The sequence below is a fragment of the Podarcis liolepis genome (genome assembly GCF_965112155.1).
Source record: "Podarcis liolepis genome assembly, chromosome: 6".
NCBI lineage: Eukaryota > Metazoa > Chordata > Lepidosauria > Squamata > Lacertidae > Podarcis > Podarcis liolepis.
In genome coordinates, this window is record NC_139559.1 from 1,532,965 (window position 1) to 1,553,864 (window position 20,900).

Below are 20,900 nucleotides of genomic sequence, written 5' to 3' on the forward strand. Positions count from 1 at the left end.
GAATGCATGTCATTGTTTTGGCCACAGCCACATTGTTTTTGCATTTTTAGTAAGTTTTTATTGTGTTTTTATCATTGATGTTCTGCAATGTGTTTTTAATGTACACCGCCCTGGGATCTCTGATAAAGTATGCTATAATCATCATCAGCAGCAGCTATCTCATAGGCTCAGGGTGACCACAACCATCAACTCTGACTGGTACAATTGCAGTTCCTCCTCTGTGAAGCCACCATGTTTCCTGGTCCAGACAGGCTCCCTCCCATCACTTTGAAAGCCCTATATGACTGAGTGTTATGTCAACAGTGAAGTGTCAAGATGCAACTATGAGGAACAGCACAGCTGCTGGCCTAGCTGTCATGGAACTGCAAAGGCACAGGAGCCCAAGTAGAACTAGGCTCTTGGCCACCCCATCAGGTGACGCTTTGGGCTTCCCATTGGGACTTCTGCTTGGCCACTGTGAGAACAGGCTGCTGGACTAGATGGGCCAAGCCTTGGGTCTGATCCAGCCATAGGACTCTTCATGTGTTCTCACATTTTGTGCTGGGGCAAAATAGATAAATCTCCTTTTTTGACCCTAAGATATGCAGTGCAGCCCTGAAAAGGTGCCTTCTGCCAAGTCTTGCTGGCCAACTGAAGAAACAGCTGAGACCACAGCCTTTGAAACAAACAATGTAGACAAAACAATTAAATCTCAGAAGGATCTTTTAGCAGTGCCTACACGTTGTAACTCCCACCTATTGATTCAAAGCTGGCGCCTTCACTGTACGCTTTTCGGTGACTGCTAAAAACATTATTGTTTAGACACTCTTGTCCACATTGTTTACAAAGCTGATGTGAGTTTTAATCTGTTTCCAGCCTATTATTATTTTAACTTTTTGAAAGTCCTTATATTTCTTATGGATGATTGTATCATTCTTTCTCCTTTGGAAACAGCTTTGAGCTTCCTCTTTTTACAATCAAGCAGTGTATGAATTCCATGCATTAAATACAACTTTGATGGTTGTGCCACTGGGAAGCATAGCTGAAGATGCTTCTCCATCCAACAGCATTTGGAGTGACCCAGATGGGGTCTGTTTTCACAAGAGCATGAAGAGGAGGAAGATAATGATGCTACCGGGAAGGATATTGTGCTGGGAGCAGCAGCCAAGCGTTGTTTGTCCAGGACAATGTCCTCTCCCAGTCTGCCTAGGCGCTGTTTCCCTGAAGTAGCAGGAAGGACAGGTTTGGGCTGGCAGATTTAATGTATTTTTCATCTCTTGTTGACAGCCGCCCAGATTGGCTGAGGAAACCCAGCCAGATGAATGGGGGTGTAAGTAATAAATAATTATAATTATAATTATAATTACTACTACTACTACTACTACTATTATTAAAAACAACACAGTTCCCAATCCAGTGAGCCTGCCTTTCTGTCATCCACCAGACTCCATCCCAGAAGCAGGAGAAGTTAGGTGATGCTTGAAGTCCAAGGTCTCTGGGGTATTACTCCACTTGAATTGGCCCCATCCTAAGGTCAGCTTAAAGGGACGCGGGTGGCGCTGTGGGTTAAACCACAGAGCCTAGGGCTTGCCAATCAGAAGGTCAGCCAGTAAAGTGAGATGAGCGCTGCAACCCCAGAATCCTCCATGACTGGACCTTACGGTCAGGGGTCCCTTTACCTTTACCTTAGGATCAGCTTACTTACCAATTAAAAGAGAAAGCAGGAGACACTCTTGTCCCACCTGCAATCTCATACCCTCCAACATTTCTCCAATGAAAATAGAGATGTCCCATTCCATAACCATAATTTTTCTATTTAAACCCCACACATCTGACTGGGTTGCCCCAGCCGCTCTGGGAGGCTTCCAACATATATCAATACACAATAAATCATTAAACTTTTTTTTTGTAAAAAAAACCCACTTCCCTGTACAGGATTGCCTTCAGACGGCTTGGGGGTCAGATGACTCCATACCCTCCAACATTTCTCCAATGAAAAGAGGGACATTTTGGTATCAGATCAGAAATGGGACAGCTTCTCTAACTCAGGGACGTCCCTGGAGAATAGACTCAGTATATTATAAAACGATACTTTGTAAGGGGTATGTACATCTTTGAATAAATAGGAGTATTTTTTTAAGGCATCGATTAACATTGTGGAAGGATTTATTTTTAACTGCCTGCATAGGCCTGGTGGAATAGCAAAGTTTTCAGCAGGCGTTTGATCAGCACTCCTTCAGTCTCTCTGTAGCCTTCTTGGGATAGAGGAAAGAGACCGCTCTCGCTCTCAGGCTGCCCATACCAATCCCCAGCAGTCTGAAGCAGCTGTTCAACAGCTGGAGAAGGAGCAGTGGGGAACCTGTCAATGGGAAACCCCTTCCTTGAATTGCAGGGCATTGTACTAGATGACCTAAAAACCCTGCTGCTGCGCCATCATTCCATCCTCACTGTGGCCAACCAGAAGCATCAGGGGAGCCTCTGAGTGGGACATGTGCTGTTGTGTCTCTGAATGGGGAAATGGGGAATATATTGCAAAACAACCTCTTTGATCTTCCCTTGTACAGGGACCACAACCTGTGCAATACATGCTTCTCATCATTTCTTGTGCAATGATGGCCTCACCTTCCTACAGACAATTAAATCTGGGCAGGATCGCCTGAGGATGGGCCTTATAAAGCACCTGGCTACAGGCTAGACACCACTCTGCTCTGCCTAACCATGAAGTCTGGTGGCCTCGTCTTCCTCCTCGTGGGGCTCTTCGCTCTCTGTGCCATGATGCCCTCTGCCTCAGCCCAAGGTATGTGACCCCATTGGGGCCAGTCCTTCTGATGCTGCTTTGTGTGGGCCTCCAAGTGGGACCCCCTTCATCCCAAACCCCCAAACCCTTCCAGGTGTAGAGTACAGACTCTTCAGAGGAGCAGAGGCACAGCTATACCTGGGAATGTTGTAGGTGGCTCCACAGTGAATCCTTCAATGTGTTGCCATCTCCTGTAGGAAACCAGAGAGTTCTTATGGATGGGAGGAAGGAAGAGAAGTGGGGTGATAGCTGAGGAGGGGAGAGGAGGATGGAGATGGAGGCCCCTCCCCAACACACACAAGCAACTAAAGGTGGCCCTTAAAGCTGCAGCCCAGGAGTTAAGTGTAGGGGTCAGATGGTATTACCATGAGGAATTATAAAATATACATCAAGCCATCGTAGAATCATAGAGTCATAGAGTTGGAAGAGACCACAAGGGCCATCGAGTCCAACCCCCTGCCAAGCAGGAAACACCATCAGAGCACTCCTGACATATGGTTGTCAAGCCTCTGCTTAAAGACCTCCAAAGCAGGAGACTCCACCACACTCCTTGGCAGCAAATTCCACTGTCAAACAGCTCTTACTGTCAGGAAGTTCTTCCTAATGTTTAGGTGGAATCTTCTTTCTTGTAGTTTGCATCCATTGCTCCGTGTCCACTTCTCTGGAGCAGCAGAAAACAACCTTTCTCCCTCCTCTATGTGACATCCTTTTATATATTTGAACATGGCTATCATATCACCCCTTAACCTCCTCTTCTCCAGGCTAAACATGCCCAGCTCCCTTAGCCGTTCCTCATAAGGCATCGTTTCCAGGCCTTTGACCATTTTGGTTGCCCTCCTCTGGACACGTTCCAGTTTGTCAGTGTCCTTCTTGAATTGTGGTGCCCAGAACTGGACACAGTACTCCAGGTGAGGTCTGACCAGAGCAGAATACAGTGGCACTATTACTTCCCTTGATCTAGATGCTATACTCCTATTGATGCAGCCCAGAATTGCATTGGCTTTTTTAGCTGCTGCTTCACACTGTTGGCTCATGTCAAGTTTGTGGTCAACCAAGACTCCTAGATCCTTTTCACATGTACTGCTCTCAAGCCAGGTGTCACCCATCTTGTATTTGTGCCTCTCATTTTTTTTGCCCAAGTCCAATACTTTACATTTCTCCCTGTTAAAGTTCATCTTGTTTGTTTTGGCCCAGTTCTCTAATCTGTCAAGGTTGTTTTGAAGTGTGATCCTGTCCTCTGGGGTGTTAGCCACCCCTCCCAGTTTGGTGTCATCTGCAAATTTGATCAGGATGCCCTTGAGTCCATCATCCAAGTCATTGATAAAGATGTTGAATAAGACCGGGCCCAAGACAGAACCCTGTGGCACCCCACTAGTCACTCTTCTCCAGGATGAAGAGGAACCATTGATGAGCACCCTTTGGGTTCGGTCCGTCAGCCAGTTACAAATCCACTGAGTGGTAGCATAGTCAAGACCGCATTTTACCAGCTTCTTTACAAGAATATCATGGGGCACCTTGTCAAATGCCTTGCTGAAATCAAGGTAGGCTACATCCACTGCGTTCCCTTCATCTACCAGGCTTGTAATTCTGTCAAAAAACGAGATCAGGTTAGTCTGACATGACTTATTTTTCAAAAATCCATGCTGACTATTGGTGATCACAGCATTCCTTTCTAGGTGCTCACAGACTGTTTGTTTAATGATCTGCTCCAGAATCTTCCCTGGTATTGATGTCAGACTGACTGGGCGGTAATTATTTGGGTCCTCTCTTTTCCCCTTTTTGAAAATAGGGACAACATTTGCCCTCCTCCAGTCTGCCAGGACTTCACCTGTTCTCCAGGAATTCTCAAAGATGACTGCCAGTGGTTCTGAGATCACATCTGCCAGTTCTTTTAATACTCTTGGATGCAGTTCATCTGGCCCTGGAGACTTGAATACATCTAAACTAGCCAAGTATTCTTGTACTATCTCCTTAGTTATTCTGGGCTGTGTTTCCTCAGCTGAATCATTTGCTCCAAATTCTTCAGGTCGGGCATTGTTTTCTTTATCGGAGAAGACTGAGGCAAAGAAGGCATTGAGGAGTTCAGCCCTTTCTGTGTCCCCTGTTTGCATTTCACCATCTTCTCCTCTGAGTGACCCCACTGTTTCTTCATTTCTACCCCTTCTATTTGCCAGGAGGTGATGGGACCAGTTGCCATGATCTTTGTTTTTTTGATGTTGAGCTTCAGACCATATTTTGCGCTCTCCTCTTTCACCCTCATTAAAAGGTTCTTTAATTCTTCCTCACTTTCTGCCATCAAGGTTGTGTCATCTGCATATCTGAGGTTGTTGATATTTCTTCCGGCAATCTTAATTCCGGCTTGGGATTCATCCAGCCCAGCCTTTCGCAGAATGAATTCTGCATATAAGTTAAATAAGCAGGGAGACAATATACAGCCTTGCTGTACTCCTTTCCCAATTTTGAACCAATCAGTTGTTCCATATCCAGTTCTAACTGTAGCTTCTTGTCCCACATAGAGATTTCTCAGGAGACAGATGAGGTGATCAGGCACTCCCATTTCTTTAAGAACTTGCCATAGTTTGCTGTGGTCGACACAGTCAAAGGCTTTTGCATAGTCAATGAAGCAGAAGTAGATGTCTTTCTGGAACTCTCTAGCTTTCTCCATAATCCAGCGCATGTTTGCAATTTGGTCTCTGGTTCCTCTGCCTCTTCGAAATCCAGCTTGCACTACTGGGAGTTCTCGGTCCACATACTGCTTGAGCCTGCCTTGTAGAATTTTAAGCATAACCTTGCTAGCGTGTGAAACGAGTGCAATTGTGCAGTAGTTGGAGCATTCTTTGGCACTGTCCTTCTTTGGGATTGGGATGTAGACTGATCTTCTCCAATCTTCTGGCCACTGCTGAGTTTTCCAAACTTGCTGGCATATTGAGTGTAGCACCTTAACGGAATCATCTTTTAAAATTTTAAATAGTTCAGTTGGAATACCATCACTTCCACTGGCCTTGTTATTTGCAGTGCTTTCTGAGGCCCATTTGATCTATGATATTTTGATCTATGAGACTCCAAAATCTTCCACAAACCACAGACAGTCAGTCTCTATCCCACTGTACCCCACCCTCCACCAAATTCAAAATCATCTTGCCTTAGACAGGATTACGGCAATCTCGTGGGCATCCACCACAGCACTTCTGAATACCGGGGCAGGACCAGTCATCTCTACACCGTGCAATGCAGATTCCCACACCTGGATCCTGGGGGCATCGTCCAGGCTTCCCTGCAAAAGAGCAAAGCCCTCAGTGACTCTTGGGCTCCTTTCCAACCTGACAGTTCTAGGGTTCTGTGGCTGAGAGATGCCTTTTGGCCAGAGAGACCCTCCCTGTGCAGCTGCAATGGAGTTCACTTTTGTCTGGAACCCAGAGGACCCCAGAAATCCTCAAGTGGGTTCCAGAAATCCACACTTTGCAATGCAGATTCCCACACCTCGATTCGGAGGGCATTGTTCAGGCTTCCCTGCAAAAGAGCAAAGCCCTCACTGACTCTTGGGCTCCCTTTCCAACCTGAAAGTTCTAGTCAACTGATGGTCTAGGCAGCAGACAAAGCCTGTCCATCATGCGTTGTGGTGGCCTTCTCCTCCTTGTGGTGCTCCTTGCCTCAAATGCCTCCTGCCTCCAGCCAGAATCCAGGTAAGCACTTCTGAGTATAGAGATTCTGCAATTCTTCATAAGTCACAATGGCTTTGGTTCATGAAGAAGAGGAGCTTCCTATCCCACCCCACCCTCCACAGAATAAATGGTCTCACCTCTGACAGGATTAGCACAAGCTCGTGGGCAACTCCTACAGCACTTCTGAGCTCCAGGGCATGACCAGTCATTCTTACACCAAACCACGCAGGGTCCAACCATACCTGGCTGACCCCCAGGACATTGCCCAGGCTTCCCTGCAACAGAGCAGAATTCCAAGGTTGAGAGATGTCTTTGGCCAGAGAGGCTCTCTCTCTTCATGTGGGATGGGGCTCCTTTGCATCCAGTATTCAGAGGAGCCCAGGATTCCTAAGGTGGCCTCTGTTCTGCTCAGGGGTCTGAGGTGTCACACAAACTAGACTTCCCAATGACACCACACCCCTGCTGTAGGGTGGTCCCTGCACTCTCAGCAGCTCAGGAGCAGAACAAGTCCTGCCTTTCGGAGCAGCAGGAAAGAAGATTGCTCCATCTTCCATGTGGTGGCCCTTCAGGTATTTGAAGATAGCTCTCCTACTTACTCTCAGTCGTCTCTTCTCCAGGATAAATGGACCCAACTCCCTCCACCATTCCTCATAACATTCTGTTTCCAGACCCTTTACCTTCTGGTCCTCCCTCCCCCACAAGAACCCTTTTATTATTATTATTTAAAAAAATAATTGACAATGTAATAATCATAAATAAATAAGAATAAAATTGTGCACCCCACCCCCAAGAACATTCCACGCCTTAGTTGTGGCTTTTGCACATCCCAACAACCAAAGATTATACATTTCTAGGATGAGTACATCCAGGATGAAGAGGCTCCAAGTTTTAATTTGGAGAAGGTGTATTGGTATCCCAGTAAATTCTCTCCTAGGGCATGGATGAGAAATCTGATTAAACTTAAGTCTGAATCCAGGGAGGACTGTAGCAATCGCATAACACAGTTCCTAGCCATTATCGAGAAACAAGAACTTCCTTGTGCTCGTGATGAGACTCCCTCTTTCCACCAAGCCTCCAAGCTTACCAGGCATGCATGGCTGAGGCTCCTGCTTTCAGTCACGTTAGCTAAGACTACCAACTTTTATTTTACTGTAACTTAGTACTTTTCTGCCAACTACTTTTATTGTAATGCTGTCTGCATTGAAATGTAAGTAAATCCCCTTTTTCATTCATCTTACTAAAAATGCTTGGTTCATTCTCCACAACAGGGATGAAGAGGGGAAGGTCATCAGACCACAAATAGAAGGGATAAAAATGTATAATTGCCTAAGCTTTAATAAGGTGCACAACTTAAATGTGTTTCACTCTTTAAAAAGGCTTCACAGACCATTTTTCCTTTTGTATTTCTCTCATACACATGGGATAGAAGGCTTAGATCCACAACTACAGATTTGATCCTTAATCCCTGTCCTACAGTGGGAAGAGATCCCCAAGGATCATCTAGACCAACCCCCTGCAATGCAGGGATTATAGCTAAAGAATCCATGGCAGATGGCCATCCAACCTCTGCTTAAAAACTTCCAAGGAAGGAAAGTGTGGTGGAGTCTCCTTCTTTGGAGGTCTTTAAGCAGAGGCTTGACAACCATATGTCAGGAGTGCTCTGATGGTGTTTCCTGCTTGGCAGGGGGTTGGACTCGATGGCCCTTGTGGTCTCTTCCAACTCTATGATTCTATGATTCTATGAAAGTCCACCACCTTCAAAGGGAATCTTTCCCACTGTCAAAGGGCTCTTACTGCCAGAAAGATGTTTTGGTTCTCTGGCTGCTCTTATGGGGGACCCAATCAAAAACAATAAATCATCAGCAGCAGCAGCAGCAGCATCTGCCTAATTGTGCTGTGTCCTCACACCAGGGGCTCAGCCTCTTACCTGGATCTATGCAGACCATGGAGCACATGCTTGAGCAGCATTTCTTGGGAAAAGGACAATTATAATCTTTAAGACATTGCTTTATGCACGGTGGCTTCACTACTGCGGGAAAGAAAGGGCAGCTTCCAGGCCTTTCTGCAAGACAGAACAATATTATGGCTCAGAGACATCTTTTCAAAGGAGGGCAACAGTGGTGTAGAATTAGTTGTGGCAACCAAAGATTGTGTATTTCTAGGAGGAGCACAGGCCAGATGAAGAGGCTCCAGGTTTTACCCTCCCTCCCTCCCAGCAGAGGGATGGACATCTGGGCTGAAGCTGGATCAGCCTTTGCTGGGGCTGGCCAAGTTTCCCTACTGTGGCCACTCCTATCCCTTGGTGTTCTTTCCAGCTATGAAGTGGGCATCAGAGATTTCCTTCCTGCATCTGCTTTACCTTTAAAGCCCTATGCGGCCTAGGACCCACGTACCTACGGGACCGCCTCTCCTGGTCTGCCCCGCGGAGGACCTTAAGGTCCACAAATAAGAACACTTTGGAGGTCCCAAGCCTCAAGGAGGTTAGATTGGTCTCAGCTAGGGCCAGGGCCTTTTCAGTACTGGCCCCGATGTGGTGGAATGCTCTGTCACAAGAGACCAGGGCCCTGCGGGACTTGACATTTTTCCGCAGGGCCTGCAAGACAGAGCTGTTCCGCCTGGCCTTTGGTTTGGACTCAGTCTGACCCTTATGCTTCCCTCCCCTTATGGTCTTGATCTATGGGCTACTTTGAAAATGAGACTGCATTTTAAATTGCATTTTAAACTGTATTTTCAATTGATTCCCCCCCCCTCTTTTTCCCCTATTATGCTTTTACTGTGATTGGTGTTAGCCGCCTTGAGCCTGGCTCTGGCTGGGGAGGGCGGGGTATAAATAAAATTTATTATTTATTAGTCTGCTTCTGAGTGGAAAGGACTTCCTCCCGTTGTTTGGTGGGGAGTTTTCTCAGAGATGAGGGCTACACTTCTCCCTTTGGGGATTTCTCAGGAGCGCTTGAAAGCCTTTGTGCCAGAAGCATATTGAAGTCCTGGGGAATTGATAAAGCTAAGAATCTTAACAGCTGCTGAATGGCTGGATTCTGACCTCTCAGTTCTTGCTGAGCTCCTCAGTAAAAAGTGGACAAGCTCACAGGTCCCAGCTCTTTCCCATACACCCCACCTCCCTCTGATATAGGTGACATCCTACTGAAGGCGAGACTGGTGAACCCCAAGACTCTAGTCTGCTTCTGAGGGGAAATGACTTCTTACCGTTTAGTGGAGTTTGGCAAGTGTGGCCACAGTTGTTGCTGCAGCACTTCTTCTTTCCAGGACATGAATCATCTCCAGAACATTCCTCCACACATATTCCAACGCCTTCTTGTGGGGGGCAGTATCCTGGCTTCCCTAGAACAGAACAACCACATGACTGCCCGACAGTGGAGTGGGGGGTCTTTTAAGTCAGCCCACTCTGGGCTCCAGGCTCCCTTATAGATTGGAATTGGAAGACATCCCCAAGTCCAAGCCTTGGCAATGTAGGAACCACACCTCAAGAACCTCTTGGAGACATCTGCTTTACTCTTGGGCTGCAGCTTAAGGGCTGTGGGTGGGTATTGGAGAGGGATCTCCATCCCTTCCCCCTCCTCCCCAGCTGTCATTCACAGAAACCTAGAACTGTAGATGTGATGGCCTGGGATTCAGACTCGGAGGCTGAACCTGAGGGATCCCAGCCTGCACAGGATTCCCCGCCTCCAGATCCAACTGAGCCGGGGCTGGGGCTTGAGCCTGAAGGGTCCTCACCTGTGCTGAATCCTCAGGTGCAGGCATCAGCTGAGTCTGCTCTGGCTCCTGAGGTGATGGAGGACCCATTGCTCCACTCTCAGCCCTGTCAGGGGAAGCTGAGGTTGCCTCTGGGTCTGGGAACCCTCCAGCCTCTCCTGAGCTGCAGAGGGTCAGGGCAGAGAGGCGGAGGGAACTGGGTTCCTGCAGGAGGAGTGCTAGCCTCCAGGCCAGGAGAGGCGAGTCACCAGCGGATCAGGGCCGCCCTATGCCTCAGGACAGATAAAAGCCGGCCAGCCCCAGTCCCAAGTTGCAGGAGCAACATTGTTGGTTGCTAGTTCCTGCCTGAACCCTGTCCTGCTTTCCTGCCTGAGCTCCTGACCCACCCTGGCTCCCTGCTTGCAAGCCTGTTCCTGACTTCACCCGACTCCCTGCCCTGCACCCAGCTTCAGCTACTACGGACTGCCTCCACGTTGCACCTTTGACCACGGACTGGAATTGGACCTCGCCTCTTGGGTAACGCATGGGACCAGCAGAGTAGAGTTGGAAGGGACCCCCAAGGGGCATCTAGTCCAACTGCCTCCAGTGCAGAAATCAGAACTAACGAATCCCTGAAAGATGTCCTCTGCTAAAAAGCCTCCAGTTTCAATGATAAATTTTGGAAGAGTTCCCTGCACAATTTAGTGCTAGCCTACAAAAGCAAGCCCAGCTGAGGGATTGTAAAGCCACTGGTGGAGGAGAAGGCAGAGGCTGGAGAAAGGACTTTGAGTGGAAAGTGTCCTTTCCCCAACTTGGGCACCCCTTGAGGAGCTTGCCAAAGCTGCCACACCAGAAATTGGGTGTGGAGGGGGTAAAAGGTACAGGTAAAGGGACCCCTGACTATTAGGTCCAGTCGTGGCTGACTCTGGGGTTGTGGCGCTCATCTCGCTTTATTGGCCGAGGGAGCCGGCGTACAGCTTCCGGGTCATGTGGCCAGCAGGACTAAGCCGCTTCTGGTGAACCAGAGCAACGCACGGAAATGCCGTTTACCTTCCCGCCGGAGCGGTACCTATTTATCTACTTGCACTTTTACGTGCTTTCAAACTGCTAGGTTGGCAGGAGCAGGGACTGAGCAACGGGAGCTCACCCCGTCGCGGAGATTCGAACCGCCGACCTTCTGATCGGCAAGTCCTAGGCTCTGTGGTTTAACCCACAGCACCACCCGCATCTCATGGAGGGGGTAGCTGCCTTCTGAATGGGACACAGGTGTCCAACCCTGATGCCTGCTTCCTCTCATTTCAAGAGAGCTCTGTGGTTTGTTGCAGCTGATGTCAATCAAAACAAGAGCCATAAAGTGTGTGTGGGGGGGTCCATGGTAGAGACCCCTTAAACGGTCCCAGACATATGGCCCTCCATGGCTCAGAAATGCCTACTCCTCTGGAGGATCTGAACTCTGCACACAGAGCAGCAGCAGCAGAAGAGCAGATGTGTAGAGAGAGCCTTGCTCAGGTAGAAAGGGCTCCATCTTTCTGGCAGGGTCCAAAGGGGGTCACATACCTTGGCCAAAGGCAGAGGACACCACAGCACAGAGAGAGAGGAGCCCTGCGAGGAGGAAGATGAGAGGACCAGGCCTCATGGCTAGGCAGGTCACTGTGCCCTCCAGCCTCCAGCCAGGTGGTTTTTATAATTCCCCAATGCAGCAGGAGCCCCACCCAGACCAGAGAGGAGACAATGAGGAAAGGTGGTGCTGGCAAATGTTCCCGCATTGCACAAGAAACTATGAGGAGAATGTAAAGGTCGCGGTCCCTCGGCAAGCTAAGATCAAAGGGGCCACTTCACATTGCGCTCTCCATTTGCAATCCAATTTCCAAGAAAGTGTCTCAGGGGTCAATGCTCCTTTTGTGTAACAAATGCCTTCCTTCTCGTTGGGCTCTTCTCTCTGTGTGCCTTGATTCCCTCTGCCAAGATAGGTCATCCCTTTTGCACCCTTCCCTTTCATCCAAGGGCAAGACTATCTGGACAGTTCTAGTTGCCACATGGGCGATGGTTCTTCTGGACCTTTTCGTGCTCCAACGCCACTGAGATGTTCAGGAGAGAGAAGAACAGAGGGTTTCTGTCATGGAGGTCTGGCAAGTGACTTTCCCAAGAGTGTTTAAACAATGGCTTTATTTCTGCTGGTTGAAAGAATGGCTGCTTCTTGAAAACACAGACATTTTGGATTTAGAAGGTTTTAATAATGTATTTGGATGGCATGCATATTTATGGTATGATAAGGTCAAAGCACATAAAGCATTTAAAAACCATATTGTCAGGAAAGCATTGTTTAATGTCTGGATAAGATATAAGGACCTACTTGAAAATAAAACCCCAAGGTGGTTGTCACCAATGGAAGCGAAGGCTCAGAAAAAGCTCAATATGGAGGCTAAATGGCCGAAATATTGGGAAATTTTGGAACAAGAGGGAGATAAATTGAAATTGCAGAGTTTTGAAAAACTAAAAAACAAAGTGCGAGATTGGCTTCATTATTATCAAATAATGGAGGCGTACAATTTGGACAAAAAATTGGATTCCAGGTGGAAAAATCAAAATTGGAAACAGAACTGTTAGATCCCAAAACTAAGACTTTGTCAAAGATGTATAACTTGCTGTTGAAATGGAATACTCAGGATGAAACGGTGAGATCTGCTATGATTAAATGGGCACAAGATGTTGGACATAACATTATGATGGCTGACTGGGAACAGTTATGGACCACAGGTATGAAGTTTACGGCATGCAATGCCTTAAGAGAGAATATTATGAAAATGATATACAGGTGTTACATGACACCAGTCAAGCTTGCAAAAATCTATCATTTGCCCGATAATAAATGTTGGAAATGCAAAGAAACTGAAGGTACATTCTTTCACCTTTGGTGGACGTGCCCAAGGATTAAGGCTTTCTGGGAGATGATATATAATGAAATGAAAAAGGTATTTAAATATACGTTCCTGAAGAAACCAGAGGCCTTTCTCCTGGGCATAGTCGGCCAATTGGTGCTAAAGAAGGGCAGAACTCTCTTTTTGTATGCTACAACAGCAGCAAGAATACTTATTGCAAAGTATTGGAAGACACAAGATCTACCCACCCTGGAAGAATGGCAGATGAAGGTGATGGACTACATGGAATTGGCGGAAATGACAGGCAGAATCCGAGACCAGGGAGAAGAGTCAGTGGAAGAAGATTGGAAGAAATTTAAAGACTATCTACAGAAATACTGCAAAATCAATGAATGTTAGAATGATGTTGGATTGAACTAAAGTGGTTTTATGCTGCAATGTTATAAAGGAATATGAAAAAATGGATTATTAACAGGTAAAAATTTAATGCTATAATATATTAAGATTAAAGACCACGGTAAAATAAAGAGGGAAAGGATTTGCTGAACCAATGAATTGAATTGGAATACAAAAAAGGGAGGCGTGAGGAGGTCCGGGAAACAAGCAAATGAAAAATAAGTAATGGAAAGATTGAATTGTTTTTAACTGTTTTTATTTTGTGTTTTTTTCTTTTTTTTCTTTTTTCATTTTGTAATATTGTGAAAACCTTAATAAATATCTTATATAAAAATAAATAAATAAACAATGGCCTTAGCGGTGATTCCTGCATTGCTGGACATTGGATTAGATGAGCCTTGGGGTTACCTTCAAGCTCTACTTTTCTATGATGCTATCCTATTGTCAAGGAGTTGTCAGGCGAGCTCAGGTCATCCACAGGGCCGGAAAGAACGTGAGGCATGAAATGCAATTAGCTTTTATTCACAGAAAGCAACAACACAACCGAGTCACACTGGCTCAACTAAGCTTGAGATGTTGCTGGAAACCTTGCCTTTTAGCCTCTCACACTGGATCCCTCCCATTCCATGGAGGAGGAGAGCCAGTAGCAGAGGCAACCTCTGATTCCTCTCTGTCCAGGTCCTCTTATTCCATGTCCTCCTGGACTGGTAGCAGCACCACTCTTCCTCATCCAGCCAGTCCCTGACACCTACCACGCAGCTCCGCTGAAGGTCCTATGTTTGCAGCATGCATTTTCCCCTATGGACATGAACATGAGAATCTTTCTTTCCTGCTGAAGCAATCTAGAGGACTCTGTGTTGAGAGTAGGAGCCGCGGCTGCAGCCCAGCACCAGGGCAGAAGGGGTAACATTCGGGGGGGGGGAGGACATCTCTGAAGGACAGGCCTCAGTTGGGGAAAGCCCAGCATCAAGCCAAAGGCGGGGGCCTTGCAGAAAAAAGGAGCCAGCCTCAGCCTTCTCCCCTTCCACCCCTTTCCCCTTGACATGCCATTCCTCTGCAAAAGGATAAAACATAAAACACCGTATTTTTTGCTCTATAAGACTCACTTTTTCCCTCCTAAAAAGTAAGGGGAAATGTGTGCGCGTCTTATGGAGTGAATGCAGGCTGTGCAGCTATCCCAGAAGCCAGAACAGCAAGAGGGATTGCTGCTTTCACTGCGCAGCGATCCCTCTTGCTGTTCTGGCTTCTGAGATTCAGAATATTTTTTTTCTTGTTTTCCTCCTCCAAAAACTAGGTGCGTCTTGTGGTCTGGTGCGTCTTATAGAGCGAAAAATACGGTACTTACAGATATAAATGACAGAGGCAATTTTGCCCTCCCAGACCTTAAATTATATTATGAAGCCGCATGTCTCATATGGATTAGGGACTGGATAATGTTGGAAAAGCAAGAAGCATTAGAATTGGAAGGACATGACAATAGATTTGGATGGCACACATATCTATGGTATGGGAAAGGGAAAGTACACAAAAGTTTCTATAATCACATAATTAGGAAATCACTAATGAGAGTATGGGAGAGATATAAAGATTTACTAGAACAGAAGACTCCTTGGTGGCTTTCACCACATGAAGCTTTACGGCTCAAACCACTTGGAAAGAAAGGAAAGTGGCTAACGTAGACTGACTTGTTAAAGGACCAAGAAGTAAAATGTAAATTAAGAGATTATGAGGAAATAAAAGACCATTTGCAGAGTTGGTTACCGGCAATTACACAAGAGATATAAAGAAGACAATAAGAAAGGATTCAGTTATACGACATCTAGATTTCAAAAGGAAGTTGTGGAAGGGAAAGTAAAGTTGCTGAAAGGTGCGTGTAGTATTCTGCTAGAATGGGAAACAAAAGATGAGGAGGTGAAATCAGTCATGATTAAATGGGCACAAGACATAGGTCATAATATAATGTTTGAAGATTGGGAAAGATTGTGGAAAAAAGATTTAAAATTCACAGACTGTTCTTTACTGAAAGAAAACGACATGAAAATGATGTATAGATGGTACATAACACCAGTACAGATAACCCATTCCTCTGGAAAGGGAGAGGGAGAAAACAAGGCTTCTACCACTCTTCCCCATCCAGCTACAGGGTGTCAACTTGAATAAAATATTGGAGGAGCCTAGGTAAGCCCCACCCTGCATAATCAATCACAAGACATGGTGCGCCAACACACCATTTGAATGGCAATCCCCATCAACTGGGTGGGGGGCTGGTCCACTGATATATTTTTTTGGGGGGGGGCGAAGGGACCTTGGCCCCTAGGAGTTGGCTCCTATGCCTCCATCTCACACATTGTGTCCACCCCAGGAATGAAGATTCACAGAATTGTGGGATGTGAAACACAAGAGCAGTCAAGTACAACATTCCTAGAGTGAACATGTTTACACATGGGGAGGAATGTTTGTCCAGCCAGCAGGTAAACTTCCTGTTACCTTCTGGGCTGGGGCAGACTTCCTCTGCATGTGACTAGAGGGGGCGTGGCCTCACCTGTGCAGGTAACGATAGAAGCACAGGGCAGGGCAGCCATCTCTGTCCTTTTGACTACATGCATCGAAGAAGCAACATCTGATTAGCCAAAGATGCTCTTTTGGCTTCCAGACCAGAAAGGACAAAGGGACTGTCTTCTTATGAGATAGTTTCTAGGTATATGTTACTTTTCTAAGCTAAGTCTGCCTTCTGGGATCCTATTGTGAACAGAATGATATGTGAGTAAACTTTATTATGCTTTTGTAAAAGGCTGTGTCGTGTCTTATCTTTTATGAGGGAATAAGGGGGAAATACCAGAACAGTTATTATAGAGGCTTTAGCGAGCCTGAACAAACGCATCCGCTGCAAGTTTAAAAAGGGGGATGTTACTCTGCTAAATTGTGAACTTGTTAACACAAGTTGGAAACGCTATAATCAGACAATATATCCTCTCATTCCCACAGCACACACCTCCAGCAGGCAGATTTTTTGTGATTGGTGCGGTCGTTGTCATGAAAATATGCCTGCTGATCACGCAACATTCCCACAAGAATCAGAGAACTGCTGAGTGGGAAGGGCCCCCCCCAGGTCATCTAGGCCACTCCCCTACGATGCAGGGATTGCCGCTGAAGAATCCCTGGCAGGAGGCCATCCAACCCCTGTTGAAAAGCCTTCCATGAAGGAGACACCACCATCTTCCAAGTGAGTCCGCTCCGCTGTTCAAGAGCTCTTACTGCCGGAAAGACGTTTTGGTTCTCTGGCTTCTGGAACACGCCAGAGCTGTGCCCCACTATCTTGGGAGGGAGTCAGAGCCTTGGGGTTGTCTTGGGTTGCAGAGAGACCTCAAAGACGCTCCATCCTTCCTTCCAGGTATCATCACAACCATTACTTCATTCATTGGTTTCCAGCCAATTTTCCTTAGGATTTCTTTAACTATACAAAGACGCAGAATTCTTTTTGAAATTTTGTTGTTGTTTTTTAAATAATTTTTATTAACAGGCCAATTACATCACATTATCCATATGACATTAATTCCAAATTATACAGCCAAATTTTAAATTTTGTTGGGGGTACCCATACATCAAGCTCCGCTCGAGTCCAAAACAGCATCACATCTTACTGCTTTAATTAGACAGTTCTGTCCAGTTTGATCCGGATAGTCCTTTATTACTTCCTTTCTCTTCTTGTTGTTATCATAAATTCCTTTCTTTGCGATCTCTGATGATTTTCACAAGCTGGCATTCTATGTGGATTTTGTACTCTTCCAAAAATCATATCGATCAGGGACAGCCTCTGTACTCTTTTTGAAATTTTGTAACTCGGTGATGCAAGATTACATACAGGTATGAATTCAAAAATAAATCCAAGGTAGGGAACACAATGAAATGTAAAATGAATTTATTTTTAATAATAATTTTTATTAGTTTTCAATTACAATCCAGTAATAGCCTCATCATAACAATATCAATTTATAATACAATTATTAATACCAATCGTTCAAATACCTAATCATATAACTTGATGAATTGGTTATTTGCTTTATTTCTGCATTCCAAAATCTTATTAATTTCCATTACTTTGATTTCATAATAATAATCCCTTATACAGCAACTGCAATATTAATAACGTCTGTGTTGACACATTAAATGATTTATAAATCTACAAGTGAGGAACTCAAACTATATCCTTGTTCTTCCTGTGTGTGGCATTTATTCTGTCCATGGTGTTTCTTCCTGTCCTTGTAAGATATTTTGTCTTTCTTTCCCCTGGTTGTTGCTGTTATCCGTCATGCCTTGGGCAGAGCTGTCATGCCTTGGGCAGAACCCATTGTGGTTCCAGAAATTTCTCCCTCACTCTGTCCCATGCTTCGTTGTTTTGCAACTCTAACAACAGCTGCAAAAGTCGCTCTGTCCCAATAAATAACCTTTTTTCACCATTTTTCCTCTCAGCCTGAGAGGAAGAGCTGTCTGTCAAACTGCAGATAACTCAATAATGAACCTTATCAGTTTCTTGGCAGTTCACAAATTCCCTTAATCCTTCCTTCCAGCTGAAGACAAACGAGCAATTATACTTCCAATTAAATTAAATTTCAAGTCCTCTTAGCATTTTTCAGTTCACTCCATATATAATAAAGGATGGGGAAGAGTCAGCTCTAAGTTTCCATCGTAAACCTTTTGCAAAACAGAGCTTACCTCTCTTTTCCTTTTCCTTTTCCTTTTTACACACAGAGTTCTGTTTGATGTTCTATCCCATATTTATAATCCCATTTATTCCACCCTCACTTGTACAAATATACTTTGAACTAAGATTCAGAGGAGGGTGGCCGAATCATAAATGTAGAGAAGAAAACTTTTAATATAGAAACTTTAGGCTCCTCCCCCCTTCTTTTGCAACGAATGAAGTCTCATCTCAAGTTCAAACCTTAAAGTCTTGACAGTTGTTTTGCTCCACAGTTTGTGATCTCATCTCTTCTAGCACGTGCCTGTACTTTAGCCCAATTAAGCTCTAATTAACAAGAGAACCTCTGCTTCCTAATGGAGGGCTTTCAACAGGCAAAGTGCTTTTGCACTCAGTGCCTCTCTGCCCCCCACATTCCATTCTCTGGGGGGAATTTGCAAGGATTGATGCCCAAACCAGATAAAATGACAATAGTAATTTTAACAACCACTGTTTTTGCAATGTACTGCAGGGGCCAAAATGTAAGCACCGAGGCACTTAAGGCTCTGTTTGTACAAAGACAAAATCTCTCTGGCACAATTCCTTATTGTTCCTTTATTCCTTTGTTCCAGATGCTCAGACTGGCAGCCACCCCAATAACAAATGACTTCCAAGAATCCTGAATGTGCCTATCAGCCAAAGGTGTGCACAGACCCTGGGGGTCTCTGGCGGAGCTAGCTGCTCGGGGGCCGGAGCGTTGGGGGTGGAGTGAGCCGCCCATGGCGGACATTTGGTGCGCCCCCCAACTCCCAAGCCTCCCCTGAGCTGTCAAAAATGAAGGGGGAAGTTTAGTGACCTTATGCTGCTTTCAACCTGCTCTTATCCTATGAGCATTAGTCAGTAGATGTCTTTATTTGCTTACTGGATCTAAAATTAATTTGGGGGGGGTGATATTGGATGAGCAGTAGGAAAACGGCATCTAGAGCAGTGGTTCCCAACCTTTTTTGGGGAGCCATGCCCCACCTAAGCATCTCTAAAATCTTGATGCCCCCACCCCCGACATATACCAGTAATTCTTATTATTCAAAAAGTGAACTCTATTCAAGTGGAGGAAGCCTAAAAGGCCCTTAACTTCGTCTAACTCATCTTCGAATTGCGCCCCCCCCAAAAAAAAAATTCAAATTACCCCACATTGGGAACCACAGATCCAGAAGAACGTTGTGAGGAAGCAATTAGCTGGGACATGAAAAGATATGGGACTAGGGACTAGCTAGGTACTATCTTTCGCAGATTGCATTGCAAGAAGAACACAATGGGCAACATATTCCATTCTACTCCTCCTCCCCCCCCCCCATTCACCAATACACACAAAGATGGAGTATCCCTTGAGGGCTTCCTTCCTAGGCAGCCTTGCCTTTGGGCTCAATCTGGGTCCTGTTTGACTCCACTTTCAACATGTCCTGCTCACCTTCCACTTTGCCAAGCACTTCTGACTCTTTAATAAGCTTCTCTGTCACTGTTATGGCTGACATTATCATGCTATTGGGCTGCTTCGCTTAACTGGAAAGGGGATGGGGGCTGGAAGATGGAAGGCAATGACAGCATCCCAGGCCAGCCAACTTCGGCTTAAAAACCTCCAATGAAGGAGAGAGTCTGATCTTGTTGTGTGGGATGTAAACACAGGAGCAGTCAATGACAACATTCCTAGAGTGTACATGTTACAACATGGGGAGGGATGTCTGTCCAGCAAGCAGGTAAACTTCCAGGGGACGGACTTCCTCCACATGTGACCAGAGGTGGGTGTGGCCTCACCTGTGCAGGTAATGACAAAAGCACAGGGCAGGCAGCCATCTCTCTCTCTGCCATCACCTTTCGAAGAAGCAGGAAGCCCTCTTGGCTCTCAGCCAAGAGAGGAGAGGGCTATCTTCCTATAATATAGATTCTAAGTGTATTTTACCTTTTTAAGCCTGTCTGCCGCCTGGGATCATATTGTGAACAGATCGTGAGTAAACTCTTTTATACTTTTATAAAGACTGTGTTGTGTCTTGTATTTTAAGAGGGAACAAAGGGGAAATTACCAGAGTAATTATTATAGAGGTTCTAGCGAACCTGTGCACACGTTACCGTTGCGAACTTAAAGGGGAATGTTTATAAACTCTGCTGATATTTTGGGAACTTGTTAGCACAAGTTGGACAAGGGTATAATTAGTCTATATATCCTCTCCTGCACCCCAGAACATTCCCACAAAGGGTTAGTGGCCCCAGTATTGCATATTTCTGTGTATTTTTGAAGGATTGCATTGGATTGTGATTTTGAGTTGAGTAGTATTTTTCTGAGTTAACTTCCTGGTAAGCACATGGTCCTTTGTTCCATTGTGCAGTGGGGATTAAGCAACCCCCCCCCCCTTCCCTCAGAGTTCACAGTGACCCAAGGCAGTGAAGAATTGTTTTTTATTTTGAGATTTTTGAGATTTTGATTTTAAAATTGAAATATACTCAGAGTCGCAAAGTGATTTCATGCTCTTTATTCAGCTCATAGTGGTGAGGAGGAATGAATGAAAGTCCCCTCACAGTATCTGCTTTATATACATTATTTACACAATGGGCTGCACATGATTGGTTAATTCTGGAATTCTACTGTAAGCCAATCAGGTTGTGGATTCACTTATATCTGGAGCATGATTGGGTGGTTCCTGCCAACCAATCATACTGCTGCATTATTCTAGGACCAATCAGACTGCTGCATTCTGAATCCTATTGTTCTAGGACCAATCAGACTGCTGCAATTTGGATCCTATTGTTCTAGGACCAATCAGACT

At 45.6% G+C, this 20,900-nt stretch overlaps 1 protein-coding gene and 1 long non-coding RNA gene across 2 annotated transcripts in view; one reads left to right on the top strand and one right to left on the bottom strand.

Annotated features, from left to right (window-relative positions):
- Positions 1-2,675: 2,675 nt before the first annotated feature.
- Positions 2,676-20,900, top strand: part of LOC310708861 (uncharacterized protein) — a 59,690-nt gene continuing 41,465 nt past the window's right edge. Inside the window, exon 1 of the transcript XR_014527176.1 lies at positions 2,676-2,776. The gene's annotated coding sequence lies outside the window, so the exon portion shown is untranslated. The remainder of the gene's footprint in view (positions 2,777-20,900) is intronic.
- LOC310708919 lies at positions 4,605-14,504 on the bottom strand. Its single transcript, XR_014527213.1, has 5 exons — positions 13,812-14,504; positions 9,643-9,777; positions 8,366-8,500; positions 6,576-6,713; positions 4,605-6,050 (listed from the first exon to the last, which is right to left on the bottom strand). It is a non-coding gene; the product is annotated as an uncharacterized lncRNA (long non-coding RNA).